The sequence below is a fragment of the Crocodylus siamensis genome, chromosome 1, assembly GCF_052110815.1.
Source record: "Crocodylus siamensis isolate JL-2025a chromosome 1, ASM5211081v1, whole genome shotgun sequence".
In the NCBI taxonomy this organism is placed as follows: domain Eukaryota; kingdom Metazoa; phylum Chordata; order Crocodylia; family Crocodylidae; genus Crocodylus; species Crocodylus siamensis.
In genome coordinates, this window is record NC_143395.1 from 418,357,454 (window position 1) to 418,382,591 (window position 25,138).

At 46.9% G+C, this 25,138-nt stretch overlaps 1 long non-coding RNA gene and 1 pseudogene across 3 annotated transcripts; one reads left to right on the forward strand and one right to left on the reverse strand.

Moving 5' to 3' along the window:
- Positions 1 to 3,900: 3,900 nt before the first annotated feature.
- Positions 3,901 to 9,534, reverse strand: LOC149875488 (uncharacterized). 2 transcript variants are annotated; one of them, XR_016440040.1, is made up of 3 exons: positions 9,468 to 9,534; positions 7,202 to 7,284; positions 3,901 to 4,741 (listed from the first exon to the last, which is right to left on the reverse strand). It is a non-coding gene; the product is annotated as an uncharacterized LOC149875488 (long non-coding RNA). The 2 variants fall into 2 exon arrangements; XR_016440039.1 differs by having other exon boundaries at positions 9,450 to 9,514.
- Positions 9,535 to 9,609: 75 nt separating this feature from the next.
- Positions 9,610 to 18,659, forward strand: LOC149875489 (short transient receptor potential channel 2 pseudogene; annotated as a pseudogene). Its single transcript, XR_016439673.1, has 2 exons — positions 9,610 to 9,754; positions 12,815 to 18,659. The product of XR_016439673.1 is annotated as a short transient receptor potential channel 2 pseudogene (transcript).
- The last annotated feature ends 6,479 nt before the right edge of the window (positions 18,660 to 25,138 follow it).

The window sequence follows — 25,138 nt, forward strand, 5'->3', positions numbered from 1 at the left end:
TGCTTAATAAAGTACTGACTAAATGCGCAGTACCTAGAGTTACTGCGCAGTAGTGCCAGAGCACAGTTATTTAGTGACTTTTACTGCGCATTAGCCTAATAACACTGGGCAGTAGGTGATTAGCACAGTTTGTGCTGTGATGCACTACTGCGCAATGCTATTAGGCTAATGTGCAGTAAGTGTCTTGGGTAGATGCACCCCATGAGGACTTCAACGTGACCCTTGGGGCACAGGACTGGACCAGCAAGAACTGGAGCCGAGACACCACAGACATGGATCCAGTCCCAGGAGCCACTCCTGTTTCCACATGGCCTTGGATGTAGCTTGGACCAGAGCCACGTCCCGGGCCGAGGGCAGGCGGCGTGTCTGGACAGCACCCACGTGTTGGGGGGGGGAGGCATGGCACGGGGCAGCAGCACCAGGGCCCAAAGCACACCTACCCCCAAGCCTGGACTCCCCTGCCCCTTGCACACACACAGCACACACCTCTCTCCCAGGCCCGGACTCCCTCAGACGTCAGGAGATTAAGCTTAGGGGCAACCAACACTGGTTAATTAGTGGCAGGTCCTGTCAGACCAACCCGGCGGCCTTCTATGACCAGGTCACCAAATCCTTAGATGCAGGGCAGCAGTGGACATCATCTTCCTGCACTTTCGGAAGGCCTTTGACACTGTCTCTCACTCCGTTCTCATTAAGAAACTGGGGGCTGTGGTGTAGACACCCACACAGTCAGATGTGTTGCCAACTGGCTGCAGGGCTGCACCCAGAGAGCGGTGGTGGACAGGTCATGTTCGACCTGGAGGGATGTGGGCAGTGGGGTCCCCCAGGGCTCAGTCCTCAGGCCCGCACTGTTCAACATCTTCATCAGTGACTTGGACGAGGGAGTAAAAAGCACCTGTTCAAATCTGCTGATGACACTAAGATGTGAGGGGATGTGGGCACGCTAGAAGGAAGGAATAGGCTGCAGTCGGACCTAGACAGGTTACAGGGGTGGGCGGATGAGAACAGGATGGGATTCAGCACTGACAAGTGCAAGGTGATGCACCTGGGGAGGAACAACCAGCACCATACCTACAGGCTGGGATCTCCCTTCTTGTCAGGGCAGAGACAGAAAAGGATCTTGGAGTCATCACTGATGCCAAGATGAACACAGGCCAGCAGTGTGGGGACGCAGTCAGGAAGGCCAACCGCACCTTGTCCTGCATCCACAGATGCATCTCGAGCAGGTCCAGGGAGGTGATCCTCCCCCTCTATGAGGAGTACTGCGTCCAGTTCTGGGCACCACACTTCAGGAGGGATGTGGACAACATGGAGAGGGTCCAGAGGAGGCCACTCGCATGATCAGGGGACAGCAGGGCAGGCCCTACGAGGAGAGGCGATGGGACCTGAACCTGTTCAGCCTCCACAAGAGAAAGCTGAGGGGGATCTAGTGGCCTGTTACAAACTAGTCAGGGGGGACCAGCAGGCATTGGGGGAGTCCCTGTTCCCCTGAGTACTGCCAGGAGTGACAAGAAATAACGGTCACAAGCTGGCAGAGGGGAGATTTAGGATATATATCAGGCGCGACTTCACTGTCAGGATGGCTAGGATCTGGACCCAACTTCCAAGAGAAGTGGTGCTGGCTCCTACCCTGGGGGGCTTTAAGAGGAGTCTGAATGAACATCTTGCTGGGGTCGTTTGACCCCAGTACTCTTTCCTGCCATGGCAGGGGGTCGGACTCGATGATCTGCTCAGGTCCCTTCTGACCCTACAAACTATGAAACTATGAAACATCAGCTCACCATCAATTTGGGAACTGACTACCCAGAATCATTTCGTACCATATGCAAACTTTCATATTTCACTGCACGCTCCATTCTCAATTTTTTTGTTTCACTGAGATTCAAAAACTAGACTGAAAATGTTCTGTTCTATAGTCCAGGAAAGCCTCAAATTAGATAGAATTTATGTCATTGGGAAACTTAGAGTTTCTGGTAGAAAGGAGTTTTTATCTCTTGCCTTCACCATTTTGGATTGCTGCTTGCTACTGTCCTGGTTTCTTTTCACCATGTTTTACAGACTTCAATGACAAGATTACTTTTGCTTTTAAAACTTTACCTAAAGCACTTTAAAAAAATACATTGTAGCAAAAGTATATTAAATACATGTTATATTTAGACACAGACACAGGATATATCAACCCCTATTCCTAACAACATTCTTAAGCTCTAACGTGAATTATATATTTTAGGACTACCTTGTGTAATGCCTCCTCTCAGGCTTTCTCCTCTTTTTAATTTGATCCCATTTTAGCTTTTTGCTAGAAATGTTAATTTCTTTGCTGACCATGCCAGTTATGAAATCTCCAATAGTTCACTCTGTGGTCGCTCAGTCTTCTAAGACTCGTGTCTCAGCCACATTTCTACAGTTTATGCTAGGCCCCTTCAACATGGCCAAGGTTGGCAATAGCAGTCATCTGGTTTCATTCTTAATCTGGCAACCCACTGGAAATGAAAGCAGGCTGCAAACCAGCCCAGTGTAAAAAATCCAAGTTTTCCTGGATGTAACCAGAACACAACTGACAAGAGATTTTTTTTGAGAGGTAGAGAAATTTGCTCTAAGAAAAATAAATAAATAAATTAGCAATGCCTGGAGCAAAATATAAGAAAAGACCAGTGTGGTCTCAGAAACCTTAGTTCCTGATAAATCTCAGCTGCACACCAAATGAACCTTACACCCCAGAAATGGACTCTGAAGAAGCCACCTTGAAGATTTTTCTTTTTATTCTCATCTCTGAAGTAGATTTTTTAATTCTTCTAAAATATGTTCTGAAATTTGCTCCCCTTGGATGAAAATTCGTATGGATGAGTGGGTTCTTTGACTACTCCTGTGACACTTAATGGTGTAAAAACACAGACCTCGAGTGGAAAAGTTACTTCACCTCTAACTAAACAGTCTTTCCACAACTGTTACTGCTCCGACAACCTTCGAAAGCATTAGTTAAGGGTGGCAGCTGTAGTAACTTAACATTTTATCTTTTGTTGAGAAGAAAAAGTTGCTGGCCATGGAGTTACGCAATTCAACTCAAAATGGTGGCCTGGAAAAACCTGGCACTAGTCTGAAACAGGCAGCATGGCTTCCACACTGCATCAGTGGGGGGGGGGGATGCGATCTGTGCCTCTACCAATGTCAGATAGCTGGCAGCTCCACTTGTGCTGCTGCTGCTTCTTCCTGGGCCTGTGTCTAAGCTGCTACTGCTTCTGCATTATAGCTGGGAGAAGAAGGGAGGGGTGGGAGGAGAAAGCACCAGCAGTGTGGATGCAGCTCCCAGCTGCCCTGCCCTGGCACAGGTCCCCACTGGTTGAAAGCTCCACCCAGGCCACAGCTGGAGGGAGGCTGGGGGTGAAAAAGTAGCTGTGGCAAGGGGGTAGCTGGAAGTTGCCTGGCCCCAGTGCAGGCACAGGCATGGCATAGACAAAGTCCTGGGATTTTGTGGGCCACATCCAGATCCAGTTGCTCCACAGGCCAGATCCAGCCTACTGACCCCTGGTAGAATCCTATTAAAACAATAATGTGTTCTTGTTAAATGAACACACTATGCTCAGTGGAAATGTATAATCACTTGTTGCCAGTCTGGGCCATTTTCAAGAGGCCTGTACCAAGCTACAGAACTGAAGCTTAAGCAGGAGTGAACTTTTGCAGACATGACAAGTAGCCTGGTCAATGAAAGAAAGAAACTAATACGTCCAGAAAAACTAGAGCAGAGTCACAAAGATGACATAATAGTAAGGAAGCCTTATAACGGATAATTGAAAAGCTATATATCACACCTTTAGCTTGATAATGTTAGTAGGAATGATTGTTAGAACCAAAAGCACTCAATATACCAGTGGCTTTGCTATAATAGAGGTATTTATTTTAAATTTCTTAGATAAACTTTCGGAACAAAGCAGTCTGGTCAGTGAAAACCATGAACAAAGGCAAAAAGAAAACAGGAGGTTTGCAAACAGTATTCCATGATAGCAAAGGAAGGACATAAGAAATCCTCAACCGCAGAGTTGCAGCTTTCACAAGGACATCAATCCCAGCTAACTGACATCTTCTCCACCCACAAGAGGACTGGTTTCATTCCAGTTGCTAAAGTTTCAGTGACAGTGAAACAAAGAAATCTGAATTCATGCTTTAATGTTTATTAAAACGTTAAAATAAGCTACTTGTAAATATAGGATGTGAGCTGGAAGGAAAGTTGGAGAATTCCACACATGAAGATGACACGCTGCAAGTTGGCAAGCTGCTACCTCCATCCGCCCCCCAAATATCCCCAGCTGATATAGGTGAGAATCCATATTGCACTATTGTACATAGCTAGATAGGCACTGAAATAAGCGTATATTCTTTTAATTTTGGGGTGTGACCAATAAAAGGGCAGGCTGTAGATCTCTCTTTTGCCTCTTTTCTGACCTGAGTGGTGACCGCTGAGGGAACTGAAGCTGAACCTTAATTCTGTTAGATTGCAAAAAAGGTCCTGGTCGCACACAGACTAAAGTCTGTGTCTTTCTAAACACTGAATGGTCACCACTTTGGGGTAACAAACCGTAAGTCACTTGGAACAGATTTCTTGTTTTCGTTTCTCTAAATTGCCATGTACACTTATACTTGCTACAAAAAAAAGGGAAAGGTTGAAAGAAAGCACTTGCATTCTTTGCTGCAGATGAACAATACGGTGATGTCCTGCTATTTTGATTAAATAGGACTCCTCCACCTGTAGCAGACAAGATAGAAAAACATACAATTTAATATTTTTTGAAAACTTTTGGGCAAAGCAATTCCTACCTTTCATCAAACAAAATTTGCAATATTCAATCAGTCTGTGTTCAGAGCATATCTTTCTTCTCTTATCTTGAACCCTGGCTACAAAAGACACCAGAGTTGACAAGGAGCCCCAAAACAGACAAATCTAAAACTTGATTAAGAATGCATTAACATTACAATTTTACAGTGGTGCAATTCGAGTTATAAAAGAAACAGGACCCCACACATGGTAACCACATAGGTATAAAGTTGTGGGATGTTAAAGTGATTTTATTGTTTAGTTAATCATGAAGTCTATGGGCTTTGTCATACACTATACTTGGGGCGTGTTAACTGCACTTTAAACACTAGTGTCTGAGATTTCAAGCAGTAAAACACGTGCTAAGGGCCATCACAGAATAACGAAGGAGGTTCTCCAGATGGTGTAATCTAACATGTGTTGAGCTAATATCTGACTGCCCCGGGGATAATACAATCAGGAGACTGATGTGGTGAGGAGGCCAGCACCAACAACTAGCTGTTTGTGCTGTAGGGACTGGGACTGACAACACTACAGCATACAGCAGTCCTCAATGGCTCCGGCACTTAGGACTTGTTTCATTTAGATCACAGCAACCATTACTGCATGACTGCTCAGAAAACTTTCTACTTCATTTTATTTTGATCGTAATAAGCAAAACTATGAGTTACAAAGTTTTCTGAGCAGTCACAAGGTCAATACTTACTATGCTCTACATGAAACATGTCCCAAGTCTAAACATGGAACAGTACTCATCCAGAATAGAAATGTGCTTAGGAGTGATATGAGCCCACATAATCACCTTACTACATAGCTGTATGACTGTAAGGCAATCTTAGGCACTGACTTCAGCATTGAAAATGAGGTCAATTCTCCTTCAGTAGAGTTATGCACCCCACAGAAGTTTCATTTTATGAAAGATTTAAAGAACTCCAAATTTGGCTTTTTTCAGAATTGAAATAAAAACCACAAATTTTGATTTTCTTGCAAAGGGAAAGTTGAAAATTAAAGATGCATCTTTTTTTAATGCTTAAAATTATTAGTTTTAACCTTGAAATTCTATGTAGCAGTAATATAAAACAAGCTTTAAGAAAGTCTGAAGGTAAAAGTTATTTCAAAATGGAGACCTGCAACTTTGTATCTCAAAAAAGCTGAATTGGGACATTTAACATTGCAGGAACTTGTTCCCTGATTAACACCCCCCAAAATGAAATGCTAGCCAAATCACCTTCATTTGGCTGGAATTTAGCAAGTTTGCAGATGACACAAAACTGGGAAGAATTCACAAAGATGTTGGCGGATTGGAAAGCTGGGCTGAAGCTAGCAGGATGAAGGTCAATGATGAGAAATGCAAGGTGCTGCACCTTGGGAAGAATCAAGAACACAGATGCAACACGGGTGACACCTGGTTGGATGGCAGCATTATGAAGAAGGATCTGGGAGTCTTGGTAGATCGTAGACTTAATAGGAGTCTGTATTATGATGCAGATGCACAAAAGGCAAATGCGGTTTTGGGATACAATAATAGAAGCATTAGATGAAAGATGCACTGTACTCAGCACTGGTTAGACCCCATCTAGAGTATTCAGTTTGGGGCTCCACATTTTAGAAAGGATGTAGAGGAGTTAGAAGAGCTCAGAAGCAGGCAACAAAGATGATGATGATAAAGGACTTGGAAAGCAAATCATATAAGGTGAGGCTGAAGAAGCTAGGCCTGTTCAGCTTGTAGAAAAGGTACTTAACAGTGGACATGTTAGCAGTCTTTAAATATCTGAAGGGCTGCCACAAAGAAGAGGGAAAGCACCTTTTCTCTCTTGCTGCAAAGAGGATGACACAGGCCCGTGGTTTTAAGCTGCAGCAAAGCAGGGTTAGCTTGGATATCCAGAAAAATGACTTCACTGCTAGAGCAAGGAGGCAGTGGAATAGACACCTAGGGATGGTGGGGGCTCTCTACCACCCGGGGTGTTCAAGAAGCTGGACAGCACCTGGTTGGGGATTTCCCAGGCTTCTGGGCTTTGCTGGTTGCGGCATGGGGCTGGGAGGGATTTTCTCCACACTTGCTGCTACATGTGTCCAGGTATTTTTAAGCCTCCCTCAGAGGCACTGGGTGGTGGATGCAGCCAAGCCTGGAAATCTGATTGGGCTGTGCCAATGCTAGAGGGTCTTGCCTCTCCACATACACATTCAGATCAATCGCCACATCTGGGGTCAGGAAGACATTTCCCCCATGGTCAAGCTGTTATGAACTGTGGGGGGGTTTGCCTTGCTCTGTGGGGTGCGTGTGCATTGAGGGGGCACATGGTCCTCTATCTGGGATCTTCTGAGTGTATATTAACAACCTTTTACTGAAGCAAGACATTTGGCTGCTTTTTAGCAAAAGAGAAAAATTACCTTGCTGTCTCCACCACCCCTAGGTTCTAGCTTTTTTGGTACTATTACTTCAGAGTAAAGGATTTTTGACATCTCAGCAAAACCTAGAAAAAAATATAAAGACATAAAATGAGCAAAACCAGAATACTGGATTCAGTGGAGAATCTGGCCTTTGTAGTAGTGGGGCAATGCCCTTCCAGATTATACAGACCTAAAAATGATTTGTGCAGAAGTCACTGTCCTGATCAACAACCCTTGGACTTCACTACAGAACTGAATCACTGTTTGCTCAAGATTGGGAAGAATCTTCCCTGTCCAGCAATCCCAGGCACCCGAGACCAGATTTATACACCACTGGTCTCTCAGGCCAAATCAGTTCCAAATCCTATGGACTGAGCAGAACTCAATCGTACAAGTCTGTGTGGCACTACCACCTGCAAGTATTCTCCTTCCCATTCTTTTCAGTCTGGGCCTTCAGATACTCCCAAATCCATGGCAGGCATCCTACATGTATGCCCCAAGCCCGGACCACTGGTCTACCTCAGGGCAACAATTTGAATTTTCTTAAAGAGCAGTAGTGTATTAGTGCCTAGGCCACCCCTTGCTTCTACCATCCCTGGCACCTTAACATCAGTAAGAGATAACTGAAGTCTCAGGAAACCATGAGAGTCACAAGCTGGGAAAACAGAATATTTTAAAAGTTTACATTAATTGGACAATGTCCTCCATTTTGTGCAGTCACTCTGCAGTTTGCTGCAGACAACTAATTCTGGAGGTACAAGAGGCCTGATATCCGGATCTTAATTCAGTAGTCTTTGTAAGCCAATTTCTCTGCCTGGCTCCTCCCCTTCATTTTCATTCCCTGTCCCCAGAATTATTCCCCCTTCTGCCAGCTCTCTCAACGGCAAACACCCATGCCCCCTACCATACCAAGTCCGCCTATGACCGCTAGCTTGATTATTTTAACATGCCCCTCTCTGCATTATGTTCCTCCATTTTCACCCCCACCCCTGCCGCTCCCCGCTCCTCCTACACCTGTGTCTCTGGCAGCAGCTCCCCAGCAACACATATATTATGCAAGTTTGAGCAGAACTCAATCACTGAGTGTGTATATAAATGTAGACCAGCCACCTGTGCAAAGTAACTGTCAGACAAGTAACTAGTGAACTGGCACAATAGATTTAGGCTGGCCACACGTGCAAAGGAACTATGATGCAGTTCACTGGTGAATCACACAATGAGTTTAGATTGGCCACCCATGACAAGGAACAACCACACGTGCAAAGTAATGGTCACGCCATTAACTGAATTGCATAATAAATTGAGACCAGCCATACGTGCAAAGTAAGTATCACACAATTCACTAGTGAGTCGCACGCTAAATGTAAACCAGCCACTTGTGCAACGTAACTATCACACAACTAACAGGTGAATACCTAAATAAATGTAGACCAGCCACCTGTGCAAAGTAACCATTATGCAATTATACACAGCTATTATGCATTTTTTCCTGCCTAGTGCAGGGGGACTGGACCCGACGATGTACAAGGTCTCATCCAGCCCCTATTAATCTGTGAATCGTGCAGTAACTTTAGACTGTCCGCCCATGCCAAGAAACGATGGCGTGTGCAAAGTAACTGTTGCATGATTAACTGCTGAATCGCACAATCAATTTAGACCGGCCCCGCATGCAAAGTATCACACAATTCACTGGTGAAACGTGCAATAAGATGTTTAAACGGGCCACCAGAGCCCAGCAATGATCGCACAATTCACTGGGGGCTCTGTGCCACAAATTGAAGACGAGCCACCAGTGCCGAGTCACGATCACGCCATAAAAATGGCCATCCCACAGCAACCCTACAGCTACTTTCTAGGCAGCTTTCATTTGAAAGTGGCCCCTTGTCAACTGGTTTTATAGGTTGGGGGGGACACCTCCTTCGCTGCATCGCACTGGGGACTGGGGGGCGCTTCTCTGAGCGTTTTGTGAGGCAGTCTGGAGCCTGCTAACAGTGGAGAAAGCCTGTAAGATGCCCTAAAATTAGATCCGCCATGGTTCCAGGGTGTGGCTTGCTGGACTAAGGACACAGGCAGAGGTTCTGTGAGCAAAGGCGTTGTCTTTTATCACACCAACTCAACAGCTGGAAAAATTACGGCCGGGAGCCGTTTTCCCAAACATTTCCTTGGTGTAATTCAAAGCAGCCCCTCTCCCCACAGCGCCCGCGCGCAAACAGACGTCCCCCGCCCGCACTGCACAGCATCACCTCACCAAGCCCCGCGCCCTCACCGGTCCCCAGCAAGACCAACAGCGCACACAGCGGCCCCATGGTGCCAGGCCCGCCCAACGGTCGCCGAGCCCCGCCCCCTGCCCAACGGTCGCCGAGCCCCGCCCCCCGCCAAGCCCCACGGCCCAGCAAGCCCCGCCCCCTCCCCCGCGCTCCAGGCCGTGTAGCCCGCGGCGCGGGCAGGCCCATTTCACAGCGGGAAGCTCGAGGCGGGAAGCACTGGCCTGGGGTACCTGCCGCAGGTGCCCCAGCTGCCCGCCGGGCAGGAGCACCAGCACCAGCAGCGCAGGCAGGGGAGACAGGGACGGGCTCGTGCTGCCTGGTCCTGGCTCCTTGGGTGCATGGGGTGGGCGCGGCTGCTTAGGGTGCATGGGGTCAGCGCTGCTCCTTAGCCTACATGGGGCCTGCTTGTCTCCTTCAGGGGCACGGGGTGGGCGTGCCTCCTTGGGGTGCAGGGGGTCAGTTCCGCTCCTCAGGGTGCATGGCTGCTTAGGCTGCATGGCGCTGGCGTTCCTCCTTAGGGTGCATGGGGTCAGCACCACTGCTTAGCTGGCCACGCACAAGTCTGATGGGCAGTTGTGTGTCTTGGAGCCCAGTGCAGCCAGGCCCCATGGGTGTCAGGAGCTGGATTGGAGCATGGTTGGTTCTGCAGTGGTGCTGAGGGCTGCAGTGCTCTGCCCATCCTTGGCTGTCAGTGGGAGCTGCTCAGCTATCAGCTATGCAACAATGATATGGGCTCTCATCCTGCAATTCAGGGGCTGAACTAAGCCCCTCTGCCCCATGAGTGGCTGTCCTGCCTCCCTCTGCCTCCGGGGCACAAATTCAGCTGGGATCCACCTTGCAGTGCAGGAGCAAGCAGACAGCAATCAGGATCCCAAGCTACAAGGACACCTGCAGGGACAGGGGGAGAGGGAGGTTGCACCAGGGCACCAAGGGGACAGGGTATCTGCGGTGAGGGTTGTGGATCCTTATGCTGTTTCAGTGCCAGGTTTGGCTGGTACAAGGAAGGGACAAAGGGGGAAGCTAGCACCCCTGCAGAGTCCCAGGGACAGGCAGACAGGGCGGCGTGGCAGCCATGCCTGTCCTCGTCCTCATTCTGCACAGGCTTGCCCAGGGGGGCTGCCAGGCTGTGCACAAACAAGCCTCCGGCTCAGCACCATGCCACAGTGTGGCAGCGGGGTGGGGGGAGAGCGCCGTGGTGAGTAGTGGGCATCCTCTCCATCCTGGCTGCATCAGGGACCTGCTTCTCCCAGCTCATCATCCAGACACCTTCCTTGGAGCATCAGTCTCCTTGGAGGAAGGTCCAATGGTGCTGAGCAACTGGAGCTACTCCAAGGGGTCTGTGGGCAGGGCTCCTGCTAAGACCTGGCCCAAATGGAGAATTCAGGCTTCTTGTGATCCTTGGAGCAGGTGGGGAGCGAAACACCCCCTGTCCCCCAGCCACCCTGCGAGGCCCCCAGTGACCCCCAGAGCAGAGCAGGGGAGCCAGGCACTGGCTCGCTCTGGGCTGGGGCAGGGCAGGAGTGAGGGTAACCCTGGGAAGGGCAGAGGGCTTCACATGGAGCTGAGGTAGCTCCCTGGTTTGTCTGCCTACTGTTTGAGCTCCAAACTGACCGGGTTGGTCCAGCGCAGCGCTCTGTCCCGCCAAGGGGCTGCAGAGATGCTGGTCCCGGCAGCGCTGTGTGCGCCAGGATTGTTCTGCCCTGAGCTTTGTGCTCTCTATCTGTGAACGGGGGCGGCTGTCCCCGGTGGTTTCCCTGGGGTGCTGTGAGCCTGGTTTGTCAGGGGCAGGGAAGTGGGCTGGACCCTTTACCCCCATGCACATACTTGTATTGTGTTCTGCTCGGCTTCCTCCCTCCACCCCAGAAGTGGCTGCCTTTTAGCTGGGGTCCACCTTGCAAAGTGCCTCACGGCAGGGGTGGCTCTAGGAGTCTGCTTTGTCTGCACATGCAATTGTTGTCAGCAACTGGTGAAGGGAAAACATGGCCTGCACTGAGAGTGTGGGTGCTGCAGAGACCCCAGGGCTTTGTGTCTTGGGAAAGGGCGGCGCAGCTCCTTCACTCCCCTTGGAGGGCAAGAAGGAGCTGGTTGGGTAACAGCCCTCACCCTGCTCCTGTGGGACCTGGCCCTGTCACCCCCTTTCCCTGTTTTTGTGCCCCCAGCTTCTCTCAGAGATGGTTCAGACCCATACATTAGACCTGTTTCTAATGCCAGGCCTGCCTCAATCCACGATGTGGTAGCGCTGGCTCCTCCTGGTATTGCAGTAGCTTTTCCCCTGCTGCATGCCCACATTTTCCTCCGGCTGGCTGCCCCAGGTCGGGGGGGGAGGTGAGGGGCACCTTCAAAATTTTGCCCTACTTCTGTGAAGATTTCTCAAGGTCCCTGTCCCCTCCCACCCCAGAAGCCCAGATCTCCTGGCTCTGAGGGACCCTGGATAACACAGCCCTCCACCCAAGCTCTGTCCACCAGGAACCGGCCCCCACACCTGGGTGTTGTAAGGTGTGACCACCCCGGCCACGGACAGCGCTCCCCAGCAAGCTGAGCATTGGCCCCACGGCAAAGCCCTGCCATGTGAGCCAGAGAGGGGGCTCCGCTGGCTGGCTGCAGAAGGGGGTTGTTATCCTCCATGTGCAGCAGCCCTCGGAGGACCCCTCTGCACAGTGGTTCCTGAGCGTGGCACCCCTTGTTTATCCCTTTCTAGCCAGCCTTGATGCCTCCAGCCCCTTGGAAGCTGGTGTTGCAAGCTGTGAATTCAAGTGCACCTGATGGAGACACCAGGGGAGTTAATTAGCCAGGAGGAAACAAGTCTTTGGCACTGAGCTGCTCCTGTCAAGCTGGGAGCAGTTGCTTCTGAGCCCCGAGGGGGAGGATGATATGATGGGCCCTCAGGTTAGGTCTCGCCTCTGGTTGTGTGCCGGAGCCAGTTGCCTCTGGCTGCCTCTGAGCCACGGCTCAGCGGTGACCAGGACAGCGAGACCCTGAGGGGCTGCCGTGGAAAAGGAGACCCGGACCCTGAATGACAGCCAGCAACATGGCAGGATTAAATCCAAGCCCCTCTCCTGGAGGGATGGAGGAGCTGGGACCCAGGACTCCTAGGTCCTCTCCACCAGCTTGCAGTGGGACAGCAGGGCGTGTGGCTCGCTGAGTGGTCACAGGCCCCAGGGGCAGGCTCAGCCCCCAGCCAGGAGGACCGGGGATATTTTCTAGCCCTGGCAAAGCCTTGGGACGGGCTATCTAAGGGGGATGGAAGATGTCATCCTCCTCAGAGGTGGTTCAGAGCAGGTCGGGGTGGGCAGGGGGATGAGCTGGAGGGTCTCTCCTAATCTGACCAGCTCTGCTTCCCCAACAGCAGCCCAACTCGAGGGAGATCGTCAACAGGAAGCTGAAGTTCTCGCAGGGGCTGCTTGGCGCCATCCAGGATGGGAACCCGCCCATGGTGCAGCAGCTGCTGCAGGTAGGCGATGGCATCCTGCAGCAGCTGGACGAGACCAAGGACCGGGCATGGCAGGAAGCCCTCAACCTGGCCATCTGTGCGGGCAGGGAGGAAGTGGCCAAGGCCTTGCTGCGCTATGGCAAATTTGACTTCCGCCAGGTCCACGAGGCCCTGCTGGTGGCCGTGGACACCGACCAGCCCCACGTGGTCAAGCTGTTGCTGGACCGGCTGAACCAGGAGAAGGGGCTCAAGATGGACCTCAAGTCCTTCTCACTGGCCTTCGACAATACCATTGACGCCTCCCGCTTCATGCCTGGCATGACGCTGCTCACCCTGACCTCTACAAGATCGTGGATGTGCTGACGCAAAAAAGGCATCTCCCACCGCCACTGGGTCTCCTGTCCCTGCCTGGAGTGCACCAACACCCACCAATATGACCTGCTCAAGTTCTCCCTCTCCCACATCAACACCTGTAAGGGCCTTGCCAGCCAGGCCTACCTCTCGGTTGCCAGGGAGGATGGCATGCTTGCTGCCTTCAAGCTCAGTCACGAGCTCAAGCGTCTCTCTTGCAAGGAGCCTGAGTTCAAGGTCAGGCACTTGCCGGCTTTCAGGTCTCCATCCGTCCTGGTTCTCTTGTGGGCCACAGCTCTCCGGGGGTGCAGGGAGCCAGGGGGTATCGGAGGGTGAAACTCTGGGGCTTGGACCCAGGGGGCTCAGCACCATCCTGGATTCCTTTCTGGTCCCTACCCTGTGTGAGCCAGGCAGGGGGCACACAGGACCCCCCACATTATCCCCAGGGTGGGCAGCATGGAGGTGTTACTATTATTATTTAGCTTATATCCTGCTCTGTCCAGAAAGGCTCAGAGCAGCTGACCATAAATGACAAGCAACAACACTAAATTCCCCAAAAGACAATTCAGGGTCTTCCTGGGACATTCGGGCGTGTAGTCCAGTAGCACAATAATTCAGTAGTACAGTGTCCTTTTGTTCCCAAACTATTTTTACACCTATCTTTTTTTCATCTTCATTATTCTTACTGCTACACTTAATGCTAATGGCTACTTACAGACTACTTACATAATTGATTTCTTACTATTGGGCATTTTTGAAAATGTATGCCTACAAAATCTGTAGGTGCTTGCTCAGTTTTAAGCAAGTAGTGACCTTGCAACACCTCACAGGCGTGCACCCCAGCATGTTATGGTTACAAAAGTGTTACATGAGGGTTATAATTTAGTGTTCATAGTAGCATTTTTAGGAACCTTGTACCCATCCTGCGAGAGGAAAAGCAGCCTGATAGGTGCTTGCAGATCGTGGGACTGTTGTCTCTGAGTGACCACCTCCAAATGCAGCTTTGACACTAGTAGGTTTACTCCTGACATTGCTGTAAGAGTCTTGGCTCAGATACTTGTGATGCTGCATTGGTTGAGTCTCAGCATCTCAGTGCCCTGCAGCAGTGAGTTCCTCTGCTGAATCATCTGCCTTTTGGTGATGGGGTCCCAAAATTGTGCATTCAGGTTGCTACAGGATAGGGCTCCCAGGCATTCCTCTAGGCTGTGTTCTTCCTCCCACAGCCTGAGCATCTGCGCCTGGAGCAGCTGAGCCAGGAGTTCGCCTTCGAGCTGCTGGGGATGTGTCGCAACCAGAGTGAGGTGTTGGCTGTACTCAATGTAAGGAGGAGGATCTGGGCAGCCAGGCCTTTGAGGAGGGCATCCCCAGCCTGACCCAGCTCTTCCTGACCGTCCATTACGACCAGAAGAGGGTGAGTGCAGGGCAGGCTTCAAAGCTAGGAGGGTTGCAGTCCCCACCTGAGCCAGCACTAGGGAAGCTCTCCACCAGGGTGTTGCAGGGACCTTTCTAACGAGGGATCATTAATGAACTCTGGGTGCTTCTGGCTGGGGTCGGGACATAAACCCTGGCATCCTGGTTCCAATGTGCTCCATTTGATTCAGCCTCCCTAAACTCCTCCCTGCAGCAGCAGTTGGGATCTGAGATGAACTTTTGCTTCATGCTGTCACCCCAGTGTGGGCATGGGAGTCTGCTGCACCCCAGAGTCAGCTGCATTTTGCTGGTAGGCAAAGGCTCCCTTTGCATCCTGAGAGAGCTCTTGTATGTTCCTGGGAGCAGTGTTTGCCTAGTAGGAGGGGGAAACGATGGGTCACCGTGAGGGCTGCTGGTACTGACCCTCTGATTCCCTTCTCTCATCTTGGCCCAGTCTGTCACCCACCCTATCTGCCAGCAAGTGCTGTCATCCATCTAGTGCGGGAATCTGTCCAGCTGGCATGGCAGCAACACCCTTTTGAAGCTCTTTGTCTCCTGCTCCACCTTCCTCACCATGCCCATCCTGTGCCTGCTCTACTGAGTTGCTCCCAAGTCCTGGGTAAGTGGCCTTGCAGCAAAGGGAAAAGGGGGCTCAGGGAAGAAGGTTTCCTGCACCACCCTGCTGCCGGCTTCTTACAGCTGCCTCCAAAGCACCTGACTCTGGCCCCTAGCAGATAGAAGGACCCCCAGAAAGATCCAGCCTTGTAATACCTGTCTCCCATAGAAACCCGATGGCACTTCTAATGATCTATCTTCCTGGAGCTGAACAAATCATGCGTGTGTTGTGTGTATATGTGTGCGCACACCTTTGTATGTGCAATTACCCCCATGCATTCAGTCTCCACCAGGTTCTTGCCCCTTCTTTATGCATTCAGAGAGAAGCTAAGGGGCAATGATGGCTACCAGCTGCCTGGGAACCCCCAGGGACAAGGCAGTGATTCAAGGCTTAATGCTGTTGTTGGCTGTATGAAGGGGGACACCCAATACAAGCAGGCTGTGCTTCCTCCTTCCCTGGTGCAGCCACTCCTGGATTGCTGCACCCAGGTGTAGGCTTCCCGCAGCCTTGGACCACTAGGTTGGAGCAGTGTCAGAGAAGGGAAAGAAAGAATGGCTGTAGGAAAACACAAGCCTAGTAGCCCTTGAGGGTACTTGACTCACTCCAAGAACTTGGGGTGCTTCCCTCAGTCAGAAGCACAAGTAGTGGTCTCCCTTAGCCAAACCAAGGGGATCCCAAGGCATAATCTAGATTCACTCCTAGTAAGTCTCCTATGCTAGGTACGAAGGAGAACTTTATTGGTTACAAGGAGTAAGGTTGGAATAGGGTACAGAGTTGAGTAGTGTCAGAGAAATCCCATAGAGCAAAGAGGGTGGCTGGGGTAGCCTTTGATCGTGCATCTGAGTTACTGCAAGCTACATATCTAGTTAGATCTCAGGTAGCTTGCTCAGAAGTATCATCCAGAGGCAGGTGGAGATTCCCTCTGGAGGCAGGGAGTGCATTTATCATGAATTTTGAAAGAGAGAGCAAGTTTCAGATGGTCCAGCTTTTCTCTTTCTTTGAATTTTCCTACATGCCAGAGCCAGTGTACAAAGCCAGGCCAGCATGGGTGCTGCATGCAGTACATGCCCTGAACCAGTTCTGCACACAACATGTAACACATAGGGGCAGGACCAGCACATGCTGCATGCAGCACTCAAGGCTAGAGCCAGTACATATGCTGGGGTTGGTCCAGGGTGCTTGCTGCATATGAAAACTGTGAAAGCTTGGACAGCGTTTCTTGCACAGTGATGCAAGATAATGGCTGGGGCAAGACTGGATTGCTGTAACAAGACTGCCACAAGAAAATCAAACTCTGCTAATGGCTTGCAACCCATTAGGTGTCGAGACAGCAGAGTGCTTGCGGTATCCAATACCAGACCCGTGCTGTAAAATAATAAAATTGGTTGTTGGCAGAGACCTGACACACTCATCACATGTGCATTTCCAAGCTAAGAAAACAAAGGAAAGGATGAGCCAGTGAAGGCAAGGTAACTACATATGCATTTCAGTTGAACTAGCAACAAAAGAACAACAAAAGACTAAATATACATTTCAAGCAAAACCTGTAAAAGATGCATTGAATACTGGAAAAATGTCCTGTACATGACATGCTAATATTTATCCAAACAGGCATCCAATGTCTAAGGTGTTACAAATGTCTCAACCATTCAGTCTATGTCTGGAGTTCAGTAAACAGACCATCACTGGTATAAGCTACTGCAAATCTGCCCCATTGATATACAAGTACCCCAAAGCAAGTCTAGTAACACCTCTAAGTATCCTGTTTAACCACTCAGGCCCGTCACCTGTAATTAACCTAACTACAGGGGCTGCAGAGAAACACAAGTCTTTGCACTTAAATAAATCCAAAACAGGAGCCAGGCAATTTAACAGTTGTGATATGATGGTCACCCTTTTCCTCCCTGTTTTGTTAGGACTTTAACCAGCCAATTATCAAAGAAAAATGTTTTGAAGCTATACAACTAAACAGTATAAAGCAAGAACTGCCAGCAAGGTGTGTGCAATCCAGGGAAGACCAACAAGCCATCCTGCCACCCAGCTGATATGCGAAAGAGCCACACTGTGAGGCTGTACAGGAACTGCTTCATGCCTGCACTGGGTAAAGATCTCTTTTGCAGCTAAGATAATACAAGGACTAACAGTTCCTTTTATATTGGGAAAGACTCTTTTTCTGTCATTAGTTTTGTAGCTTTTTGGTAGTTATTACAGCAAGCCTTTCTGCTATTCATCAACTGAGTGTTATGTCAATTCTTGCAGCACTAGGTTTAAAAACCCACTTCCTAAGTGCAGTACAGTGCGCACACTGCACACAGCATATGGAGTAGTTTATGGGCTCAATCCAGTCTTATGCATCCCTTGATACCCTTGGTTTAAACAAACCTAAATACAGTTTTCTAGAAACTGTACGTCTAGAAAACTGTATTTAAGTGTGTTCTGTTCTTAGAAGTCAAAAGGCACTTAGGGTCACTTGTAATTTCAGGTAAATAAGAAACTGCACTGAAGCACCCCTGTGCCCCAGCGAGCCCTCCCACCGTACGCTGAGCCTGGGTCCCCTGACAGCTGGAGCTGCTGCAACCTGGCTCAATATGCTGCAGTCCCAGGCACACATTCAAATGCGGCATCTGGGAGCAATAAACTCAGAGCAATATGCAATATGTGCTAAAGTTCATTCCTCTGTGCTAATTAGCAGGTATAGATACACCCTGTTGGAGGAAAGGCTTCGTTATTACATAAAACTGAAGTAAAACAAAGGATGTTCTATAACTGACTTTGAAGATGCAATTCAGACTTCAGATAATATATTTTCAGGATTAAGAAGATATATAAACTATGACTAAAAAATTGTACCAGCCACTTTTAGCTTCACAGCACATTATTGGTTATGATAGCAATTTGATGATATAACTCTAGTCTATTATTATGGAGAGTATTTGTTTGAGTTGATTCTGTTTCATTTCTGTTTAGTTTAGTATCTGTAACAGTTTAGCTTTGGTAAATTAAAGATCAAGAAATCATGTTGAGTGTAATTTAACTCAAAATTGCATATCACATTTCCTCTAGTAAGTAACATAGTTCAAGACCTTTGAAAGCCAAAGAATACCACAAATTTACACTTATTAATAAAAGTAAAATCCTAGGTTCTCCACAGGCCCTGTCTCCTTTCAAAATCTACTTCATGGTCCGTCAGATCTCAGCTGACACACAGTTGGTACCTTTGGGAAAAATGGTCCTTTAATGCTTTAATATCAGATAATAAGTAGTGAGATCTTGAAATGTACTTGCTGAATTTTCAGAAATTAAGATAGCCTTAATCACAGAGAAGAAAAGTTAAAACTATCATTACCATATACTGATTAGAGAGACTGTGTTCCTCAAAATACAGGTCACCCCTAATGAGCCAAATAAATGCAGTCTCCCTTTCAGACGTTCCTTACACTTAAATCATATTTTTTAATACCATACAATCTGACATTTCTGACTTCCTTATCCTTTTGATGTGCATCCCATGATGGATGCACTTTATATTTAAAACAGACTCTTGGGAATCTTTTGCCATTTTTTATTTATTTTTGGCAGAAAAAATTGCCTGATCTTTCAGTGCAATATACTTCTACATTGCCAGCATATCTCCAAATAACAAAACTGGCTATTTTTCCACTGCTCACTGAAAAAAAATCATTCTTGTCCTCTACAATCACCAGCTAATGTTCAGTAGTATAACACTGTAGAATTTGGTATCATGATTTTAAAATAAATAACATTTTTTAAAAAGATAACAAAAATTGATCATAAAATAATCCTCTATAAAATAAGCTGGAACATTTCTTACAGTGTTTTCCAAATCCAGTGTTTTCATTCTTATTACTAGCTAAATTTAATATATCAAGGCAGAAAAGGTTCTTAAGCTTCCAGGGGTTTTTTTTAAAGAAAATTTTTTAATTAACCAACCAAACCTAATTTAAAACTTAACCAAATAAAACCTAAAGTTATCATCATATATGGAAAACTATATTCAAGTAAATATTTACTGCCAGGGCTTTAGAGAAAGTGAAATCAGTGAATGGTGACAATGATCAGCTAGAGCCATATTAAGTACTACATCTGCTTATGAAAACCACGGTCTCTTCTGCAGATGCAGAAACAACATCCTCCTTCTTTTCAGTTCCTTCACCTATGTTAGTTCAATGACCAACTGGAAATCAAAAATGCTAGCAAGTTTTTTTCTTTTCTAATCTAAGTGTGAAGACTTATAAGGACGAGATCTAGAAGTACTTAGGAGGACGAGATCTGGAAGTGTTAACACTCTGGTTACAGTGAATCACTTTGATTCAGTAATTACTGATAATTCTCCTAAGTAACTAATCAACTTTAAATGCAAAACATGTTTAGATAAACTTACATTAAATAAACTTTAAAAATAGTATCCAACTGATAACATAAAAATGTTTTTATGCATTTTAACGGAATTCAAATGTCCATCCATATGCAGCTTGACAGCAATGACAACTAAAAATCACCATTATCATCTAGTACAGCGGTTCCCAAACTGACAGATTGCGCCCAACAATTTAAAACAATACAACCTTCAGTACCACCAGCAAATTTTTCAGTTCAACATTAAGTACCTCCAGCAAATTTTTGTCATGTAAAGTAATTATAATAAATGTGTTAACACATACCGCTGACAGATTATCTGCGTATCAGTGGTGATACATGTACCACAGATTGGGATCTAGTGCAAAAAAACACATCATTCACCATTTGGTAACAAATACAGGTAATAAATTCTTCACTTTATGCTGTTTGTGCGTTCCTGGAAAAGGATGCACAGCTTGAATTTGCATAAAAGGGAAAAATACTTTACAATGTAACAAATAGGGATACCTTCCAAGACCTCAGCTGTACTGACTCCCAGATCCATTTCTACCACTTTTACGGACAATTTTGATACTTCCCTACAGCAGACAGTACACACAAGCACAGGGCACTATCATAATGGAGATACACGTGTCACAGATAACAAGCGAGGAGCACAGATCCACATAGAGACTATATTTTGGTGTGTGTCGCTCCCACAGTGCACTGCAGAAAGCAGCTAACTGTAGGCTTCCACCACATGGATCATATAATAGTGAATTTAACAATTTTTGGTATAAAAAGGGTCGTTGCATAAGAGCAAATTCACACATAAAGAACCTGCAAAAAGTGAGAGAAACCTGTAAAAGGTGAAAAGTATTAAACTGAACATGTGTATCTACTAAGCTATATCAGACTTTGAAGTAATATGCACAGGCATGACACACCTTCTGATTGGCAAGACCAAAATAGCAACCAGTGCAACTCAACCTTTCCTCCAGAAAATCAAAAGTACATGTGCAAAATAAATACGTAAATAAGTAGTAGTATCTACTGCTTGACCTAAGGTTTCTTGTTTCCTAATTTAGAATTATACTCATTATCAATTATAGCCAGCTGAGCAGAACTTTACAAGGAAGTTATTAATGTATGTCCCAATCATCTTGAGAGACCACCATTACAACTTAACCAGGAAAAAATAAATCTAACAATAATGTGTTACATATGAGCTCATGGCACCAGATAACATCGTAAATTAGATTCCAGAAAACTACAGAAGAGCACTTTTGTGAGAATTTAGTCAAACAGGAGCAGTGTGCTCCACTTACATGCATACTAGGTAAGTGCATAATCTGCTTAACTGCATTATACAAATGCCAGTCCCAATTTGTTTAAGTGCCTAGCATCTTTCAGCCCTACTGTCTATTTGGTACCTTAATTATACTTAGGTTAACTGCATACCTGTACCTGTAATTGCCTACTTTATAACTACTCCCATTAACCACACCAGACAAAATGAAGAGGAAAGAACTACCAAAAGGGTGCTATTAGAGGTCTTAAAAATGACAGGAACTAGTTAGCATCACAGCTTCTACCACCCCTCATTTTCAAATCTTCTTCTAGCACGCTTAAAACAGAAACCCTAAAAATAAGGGGAATTAGTTAATTTTGGGGCTGACAGCACCATAGCAATGGGAGCAGTAGGTACTGAAAGAGAATTGGAGTTGGAATGTTATCTCCTTGACTTAGATGTGCAGTGTATTGCATGCAAGCACAAAGATTCAGGATTGAAAAAAGGCTGTTTCTTGCTTGGAGTATGTAGTTATCCATACTCATTATAAACTATCAAAGCACCAAAATTAAACCAATGTCCATCTAAACCTACAGAAAACAACCATAGTTCACACTTAAATATTTTTTACAAGTCAACATGGGCACAATTTTCCAATTATCTATTTTCCATGAGGAAAAAAACAACAACTAACAAATTGGATCAAATGATATGGAAGATGTTGCAAATTCAACCACTGACACTTTAACCTATCAGAAAGTTAAGGAGCTGAAATACCAAAAACTCATCACTGGTCCTGCTTCAACATTCATTCTATTTTTTGCATTACATGAACATGCTGCATCACACACCTTCGGCCCAAGTTAACGCTGACCTGGGAGAGGTGATCAATTTCTGTGACAAAGAATGAGGACCAACATCCTTAAACCCCAGAGCCTGAGGACACAACATATACAACCTTCCTCTTAAACATCAGTCTAGTAATCTAAATAAACCAAGTCACATAATTTTGTTTTAGGAAGAGCAATGCAGCTTTCACTATGATTAAGCTTTCATCACCCCGATCCTCACCACCACAGTGAAGAAGTTAATTATCTAGCAAGATTTATGACAAAAAGAAAGAATCAATACATATAAATAATAAAATTAATGGTTAATCAAATACTTAAATGATTGGTCAATGTGCAAAAATACTGCATTAGTACAGGCTTCTGGTTTAGCAGTACAAACTTGTTTGCTTTTTCTTGAGGCTAAGTGCTATCAGTCAGTGCATTCACCTAGGCCTGGCTCTCACAAAACTGGAGGTTGATTAGACATTCCCAGCAGAGAAATCGAACATACAGGTTCTCTTTGCTGTATGTGTTTGCTTAAAATATCTGCAGCGTTTATCTTGCAAAAAAGTAACCTCACCGATAGACATCTTGCTTTGGAATCAGTTAAAACTTTGCTGATAAACAGATGAGAAAACACCTCTCAGCAATTCATGCAAATATTTACTTATTCAGCATATATGCTGTCCTTCCCAACAAGGCTCAGAGAAGCTTACAATAACAGAATAGAAAAACCTATAAAACAGAGGAATGAACAAGAGAATAAAACAACTTAAAAAGGAACATAAGTATCAGCATAAAAACAAAACCTCCCAAGAGTATCCCAGCTTAGCTTTGTCAATGCCTGCCCAAATAGGAAGTTCCTACTATTACATGCATGTAGTCTGATATGAGAATGAATCCCTGTTAGAAATATTATTAGGAATGCATAATGAATAGAGTGTTGTTAGAACTGCACAGTTTGTATCTCGTACCTGATAAAAAGAAACACTACCAAGGATTCTTTGTGCTACAGTATCACTCCCTTTTCCCTCTTGGCTAATTTACTATCTTTTTCCTATACTAAATGACACACTCCCCTGACATTCTTATGTAGATTACAGAAGTGTAATTCAATTGACTGTGTCCTTGGAGGAGAGAACGATTTCAACTTTTGATGACCTGGGGGCTTTTCTGAGCGTGCGTAATTAGCTAATGCATATATGCCTATCTGCCCTGCATACTTAAGTAGTTAATTATAATGAACATGCGACGTATGAAGTGACGTATTTACATATATGTTTGTAGGAACCGGAAATAAGTTGTAAGAGTTCCTGTTTCTGCACACGTGCACAGGAGGGAGAGTATATAGAGCCGGCTGAGAGGTTTCCTCGGGGGCGGAGTGGTCTTTTGTCTCCACTCCAACCCTATTTGCAAATATACCCTTTGTGTTGCTAATAATATGTGCCTGAGGAATTATTATTCGCGAGCCTCCAAAAGAAACGAACCGCAAATTTTTGCATCATCCCTATAGATATTATCTCTCTATCAAGCTATAATGCAGATCCAGAATTCCCCACCTTAATTTGCTTGGATGTTACCAGTAAGAAACTTATCTCAGTAAGTTGTCTATGAAGCTTACTGGCCAGGTCATTCGTTTAAACTTACAACCTGTTGTGGGGAGAAAAAAGAAAAATCTTAAGTTTTGTAAACAGCAACAAAACAAACATCAACTGATCTGTATACCTAATGAAAGCAGCACAAAATGCAGGCTACAGAGCTTACACTAGAGCTTTCCAGACCCATTGCTGCACTTAGAATCACAGAAAAGTAGAGTTGGAAGGGATTTCAGGAAGTGCATGTAGTCCAAGCCCAGGGAATGATCATCCATTTCTAAACCAGCGTTTTCCAACCTTTTTCAGCCCTTGGCACACTTACACAGCCTCCCCCACCCCACAGCACACCAGCTGAGCAAGGCTGGGAGGAAAGTAGCATGCGGCCAAACGCTGCAGCAGGGGGCAGGGCGGGGAGCGAGCGGCCAAACACTGCGGAGCAGGAGGGATAGGGTGGCAAGCCACTAAATGCTGCACACCTGGGGAGGGGGCGGGGGGTAGCAAGCAATGGGAAGCAGGTGGCATGGTGTTTGAATCACTAGTGGAAGCCATGCCCCCCCATTTGTCTGGCTGTGCAGAGCAGCAGCAGGTGGGGGGCACGGCTCCAGCCCAAAATGCTGCAGCACAGCTGGACGTGCCTGATGGCACGCCAGTTGGGAAACACTGTTCTAAACCATCCCCCTCAACCTGCTCTTAAAAAGCCTCCCAATAATAAAGAGCCTACATCCTGTCTAGATGACCTGCTCCAATACTCAGCCCACCTTCAGTTCCGGCTAATATCTAATCTAAGTTTCACTGACTGCAATTTAAGACCATTTTGTCTTGTCCTGCCTCCTGCAGTCACAGAAAACAGTCAAATGCCATCCCCCTTAGAAACCACCCTTCATATATTTGAACACTGTTATCGTATTGCCCCTCAATCTTCTCTTCTCCAGGCCAAGTAATCCCAGCTCTTTCAACCTTTGCTCATAAACCCTATTTGTTACACCTCTAATCAGTCTTGTTGCTCACTGCCTGCCTACATCCTCCTTGATGGGAGTTATGGATAACTAACTCCTCCGTCAGTTCTGACTCAAACCCTAACAGCTCTTCCCTAGAAGGACCTTGGTCTACACGTAAGAGGACCGCTGGCTGGCAAATAATGCTTCCTTACTGCTGCTGTCCCTCTGCTATCATGGTTTTGAACAGAAACATACATAGGAAAATTAGGCTGAAAAACCCTACAAAAGGCCAGCGAGGGCAACCCTTCCCCAAGGGAGGATCAGCTCTGTCTGAAACAGTGGCCCTCAACCATTTTAGACTCAAGCACTCCTCCTCAGGCTTGTGACACCTCTTGGGAAATGCCAGCTCTTAGCATTCACTCGTTTTTGACTGCAGAAAAATGCTAGAGCCATTCTTCTGTTGCAAAGAGCTCAGAAAGCCCACGACAGGGCAGCGTGTTTTAACACTGTGGATCCCTACTTGAAAACTTTGGGCACATCCAGATGAGCGCAGACGTGTGGGATGTGGCGCCGCAGACCCGTCTGCAGTGCCATACATCTCACATGCAGGCGTCCCCCGTGCTGCTACTTCGCAGCTTGGTGGGGTTTCTTGACCCCAGGCAATCCTGGAGTCAAAAAAAAATCCTACATCAAAAAGAGCAGTAACAGGTGCTACCCAAAATCGGAGCCTGGCCAGCCAGAGCCACAGTCGTTGTGGTTGGCGTAAGGGGCCCTGCCCCCGCAGCCCTAGCCCTCTGTGCTGTGGTGCTGTTTGGGCTGCGTGGGCGGGGCCAACACATGGGGGCGGGGT